Source organism: Triticum aestivum, chromosome 4A (assembly GCF_018294505.1).
Source record: "Triticum aestivum cultivar Chinese Spring chromosome 4A, IWGSC CS RefSeq v2.1, whole genome shotgun sequence".
Classification (NCBI taxonomy): domain Eukaryota; kingdom Viridiplantae; phylum Streptophyta; class Magnoliopsida; order Poales; family Poaceae; genus Triticum; species Triticum aestivum.
The window spans coordinates 648,414,061-648,419,892 of NC_057803.1; positions in this window are offsets into that span (position 1 = coordinate 648,414,061).

Sequence of the window (5,832 nt, forward strand, 5' to 3'; positions counted from 1 at the left end):
CTTCCCCCTCTCCCCCTTCCTTCCCCCTCCTAGTAGGAGTAGGAAAGGAGGAGTCCTACTCCTACTAGGAGGAGGATTCCTCCTCCCTTGGCGCACCCAAAGGGGCCGGCCGGCCTCCCCCTCCCTCTTTTATATACGGGGGCAGGGGGCACCCCATAGACACACAAGTTGATCTACGGATCGTTCCTTAGCCGTGTGCGGTGCCCCCCTCCACCATATTCCACCTCGGTCATATCATCACGGAGTTTAGGCGAAGCCCTGCACCGGTAGAACATCATCATCGTCACCACGCCGTCGTGCTGACGGAACTCATCCCCGAAGCTTTGCTGGATCGGAGCCCGGGGATCGTCATCGAGCTGAACGTGTGCTGAACTCGGAGGTGCCGTACGTTCGGTGCTTCGATCGGTCGGATCGTGAAGACGTACGACTACATCAACCGCGTTGTCATAACGCTTCCGCTTACGGTCTACGAGGGTACGTGGACGAACACTCTCCCCTCTCGTTGCTATGCCATCACCATGATATTGCGTGTGCGTAGGAAAATTTTTGAAATTACTACGTTCCCCAACAATGTACACGTCATGCATCTCGGCAACCTTCAAGCGGAAGCCTGGCGAGGGTGTCGGCCACGACCTGACTAACCACACAAGACTCTAGTCCAGGTTTATCGCCTATTGGGGTTCTATCCGCAAGGGAGTCCGACCGAGGTTTCCATCACGGACCCAAGCAATGTGAGCAGGGTTCCCAAGACCACTAGCCGGGTGCCACTTAGTACACTGTGCCACGTGTGGCTAGTCTGTCCCAAGCCCACCCTGCCGTGTGCCACTTGGTAGAAGAATAACACTGCCACAAGCACCAGAAACTAGTTGCGACTCCTGGACAGAGATCAAGTCAGTTAATAAGTCGAGAGGGGCACTTAAGCATTCCAATGCGTGGTAGTAGCTAGTCATTGGACAATATACACAGAACTCAGTGCTTAAGGACGGTTCTAGTGAGACAACCCACCATGTACTCCTACATGGTCTCTCACCGCTACCTTTTACCAAATCATGTTCACACAGTTAACTCTCAGCATCAGAACATAGCACTGCACTCCAATTCATTCCCAATGAATCAGACCTGACACACTCTAAGCAATAGCAGGCATGGCATGGTAGGAACACAAAAATGGTTTCAATCAACTCCTACACATGCTAGTGGGTTTCAACTATTTACTATGGCAATGACAGGTCATGCAGAGGAATGGGTTCAACTACGACAACACAAAGTAGCAATTGATTCGTTGTTGTCCTAATGCAATAACAGAGAGCAGGAGCGAGAGAGTAGGATTGTATCGGAATGAACATGGGGGTTTGCTTGACTGGTAGATCAACAGGGGGCACTGCTCCTCAGACAGGTACTCTGGAGCACTCTCCGGAGCAGGACCTATCGAGAAGGAATGGTGTCGGCAATCAATACACAAGCATATGCAACAATATGATGCATGAACATGGCATGAAGATGTGATGTTGTTTGGGCTAATGCAACTAGCAACTCCAAAATGAGCTCTTATAAATGCCATTTATATGTTTTCACTTATATAGTAGGTATAAGTTGGTTTGTCATGCATGAAACTAGTAGAGATGGATAGATTGGATTTTTTGATAATTTTTCATATATAAATTATTTCAATTTGAGCCACGGTTGAATTTCTATGAATTTTTGAAGTTTATAGTATTTTCTAGAATTTCCTGATTTATTTTAAATCTAGAAAATGAATAATTGCGTCAGTACTGCGTCATGCTTGCGTCAGCAAGTCAACAATGCTGACTGGGTCAAACCTGACGTGTGGGTCCCATGTGTCAATGACTGAGACTAATCCTAGTTTAAATTAAACCTAAACTGGTTTAGTTAACAGGGCTGGCCCCATGTGTCAGTGACCCAGGGTGGTCAAACCCTGGTTAGACGGGGTCAACCCCGGTCAACCGGGGCTAACCCCACCGGTGAATCAACGCCGGCGAGGCCAGACGCGGCGGCGGGCTGCGGAAATCGCCCTCCGGTGACCAAACGTGCGGCGGAGACCACCTACGCGATGCCCAGGCTCGCGCGCATCCAGTGAAGCACGCGGGATGCCGTGGGGTAGCTAGAGGTGGTGGCGGCACGACCTCAGCAGCGACCGGAGTTTGGCAGAGGAGGTCAACGCTACGGGCTGCAAAACGCATGGATCTTGCCTCCTACGGCCTCTACGCGAGCTCACAAGGCCGTTGGGCATGGTAGGGTGGCCAGGGGGTCGCCGGAATGTCGCCGGCGATGAGCTCGAGCGGAGGTGAGCTTCAGCTCGTGCAGCCAGGGGGTTAGAGGGCATAGAAGGCCAGGGGATAAGGAGGAGAAGATGGCGGGGCTCACAGCGGGCTCGCAGGGTTGCTCGGTGTGGCCGGGGACGCGCTGGAGACGAGGGAGCGGTGATGGCGATCTACGGCGGCCGGAGGCGAAGACGACGACGGCGGCGGCTCCTTGGGGCATTCCGGCTTGCGTGAGTCGGCGGAGGGCTTCAGTGCGAGGAGGCGGAGCTTTGGGACACGACGGAGGTGCGAGGGGACGGCGGGGAGCGCGTCGGCGGTGAGCTACAACGACGGTAGCGCTTGGCTGTCGCGGGAGAGGGCGACAGAGGCGGGGAGGAGGACGGGGGAGAGTGAGAAAGGCCTGGGGGGTCGCGTGGCGTCTTCCGGGCGATCCAGAGCGACGAGGAGGACGCCAGGCAGGCAGGCAGAAGGTGGCGCGCATGCGCGCGGGCGGCGAGCGCGTGCCCATCGCCTTCCTAGCGCCAGGAGGACGACAACTGGCATCGCCAGTCAGCTGGGCCGCTGGGCCAGGCCAGGCCGCACAGTGCCAGGCCGCAGGTAAGCTTTTTCCATTTTGTTTTCTTTTCCATTTTTCTGACATTTGTTCTGATTTAGTAAAAATACTAAATCAATTTATGTAATTCTGTAAATTTTTGTAGGGACTAGTTGGACCACTCCAAAGCCCCTCACCAAAATTCAGAAATATTGGACAATATTATATATATATTTATCCAACGCAAATAATTACTGGATTAATTTCAAATAGCCAAAATAAATATTTATGAGCTCATAAAAATAGTGGTTTAATTTTTACCTCTAACCAATATTTTCAGAGAGCAACATGAACATTTTCTTGGACTTTTTTGGAGAAATTTTTATCTAGGTCATTTCCAGAAATGATTTCTGAGGGTTTCACAAATCCTCATTTCAAACTTAAATGGAATTTTAACATGATGCACACATGACTAGCTAGCCTTGAGCATAGCAGAACTAGGGATGTGACAACTGGCTATAAATATACAATATAAGATCTCTTACAATCCATTAACATCTGAACTCAAGTTCCACATGGTATTCTCCGTCTTTATCGATGACATGGTCAAGAAAGAATCCCGCCAATTCCTTTTGAATTGCTCGTATGCAATCTTGTGGTAGGAGTTCATCTCGCATCTAAAACATCTAATTTGAAGAAGGGGTCAATACATATATATGAATGAAACTCAACACAAATAATGGTAATAAAATAAAATTGTGAATATTATTGCTTACGCACTTCATATTGTTTTTTAGAGTAGCTCTGCTCATAGGTCGTGTGGCGGATGAATTCGCAAATGTAGTATCCATAGTAATTATTCCCTGGTTCCTGTCACAACCACTTAAGGAATAGAGGTCAGTCAAACTGATAAGCAAGCATGCTAAATGGCATTGATGAAACTAGCTAGAATCAATCGGAGATGCGTGGAACTACCTAGTAGTACTTACTTTCGGGTGTTTAAACCACAGCTCCCCCGGCAATCCCGGAGCTTCTACGGTGAACTTTTTCCAAACCCTGCCATACAAAGTTGCTGATATGGTGCGATAACGATAGATTGAACTTCTCAAGCATTTTAGTCATGGCCGCATACTCCTCGGGATCTTTTCGTCTTGAGTCTATGACGGTTACTAGTCCCTGCTCACGCTTAATCTCTAGCAGAATAAAGTGGAAGCTGCGCACGCATGCATAACTCATCAATTACATTACTATACCTCGAGTAATAAGGGAAACCGAATATGCACAAGACAGTAACACTCACTTCAAGTTGTAAGGAAACAGTATTATATCTTTGTTTTGATTTCGAAGTAACGATCGTAGCAAGTTGCCTCGGTTTGTTTGGCATCATGTTTAACATTCCATTCATCTATAAGATTTGTGTTAATAAACCCAATATCACCGATTGTCTTTTCTTGCATTCGGCGATCTTTCATCTGCATAATATAGTGAGGATAATTATATATACATACAATGAAAGAGAGAAACTTACTTAAGGAATAGAAAAAATTCCATACAAACTTTAAAAAAATGATGAACTTATTTATAATTTGTGAACTTTATTTGAAATTTGATGATATTTTTTAAAATTCGTGAACTTACTTAAGTTTGTGAACATTTTTCTGAAAACCATCAACATATCTCAAAATTTGATGAATTGTTTTTCGTAAATTCTACTTTTTTTTGAAAACGTGAATAATATTGGAAATTCGGAACATTTTTTGAGTAAATGAACAATTTTTCAACTTTTTAAACTATTTTGCAAAATACGAGCAAATTTTAGAAACACTGACATTTTTTGAATTTGAGAATAAACTATGTAATCACAAACATTTTGCTAACATTTTTTAGTCCCAAAGAAAATTTCAAAAACACAAATATTGGTGGAAAATATGATTTTTAAAAAATATAATTTTTTGGAAACAAAACAGAAGGGATAGAAAAAAGAAACATAAAACCAAAAATAAAAGAAAAAGGAAACCCTCAAGAAGGTTTTCCATAACCAATAAAAACAGGAAACCTGCTTAGCGCTGTAAATGGGCAGGCCCACTCGCTCATCCTGTGCGAAGCGTCGCCAGTTGGATGCAATATGTGTCCTATAGGATTTTTCGGTTCGAATCGCACGTCTCCTGGGGTGCCCCCATCTCTCTCGCTTTAAGCGAGACAGGGGCATCCGCTCGCGTCGGGGTGAGATGCCAGGCCAACATTTTTTCTTCTGTTTTTTGTTCTCATTTTTTGTACGTTTCTTTATACTTTTAAATATTCTTCATAAATGTTATTAAAAAATATTGAACAAGAATTTAAAAAATGTTGAACAAGTATTTTAAATTGTTTTAATAAGTGTTACAAATGTTGAACAAGTATTTGAATAATGTTGAATAGGTATTAAAACAATGTTGAGCGGGTATATGAAATTTTTTGAACAAGTATTTAAAAATGTTGAACAAGAATTTGGAAAATGGTGAACATGTATTCAAAAATGTTGAATAAGTATTTAAAATTGTTAAACACTTATCTGAAAAATGTTGAATATGTATTCAAAAATGTTGAACAAGTAATTAAATAATGTGGAACACGTATTTGAATTTTTTTAATAAATATTAAGAAATATTGTACAAGTATTTGAAAAATGTTTAACAAATATGTAAGAAATGTTGAATAAGCGTTCGGGAGATGTTGAACGTGTATACAGAAAATGTTGTTCACTTATTTAAAAAATGTTTTGACATATACAAAAATTTAGAGTAAAAATGAAAGCAAACATAAGAAAAACTAGAGAGAAATAAGAAATGGAGAAGAAAAAAGAAACCAAACAGAATCCGAAGAAAAAACGAAGAAAACCTGTCAAACAAAAAAACAAAAAAAAACCGTGAAAAAACAATGAAAAAAATGGCTTCGTTCAGCTCAAGTATATTACACGCCTAGTCTTAACCACGTGCGAGACATGGGTGCAGTTAAAAATTAAAACAAATAAACAAAATA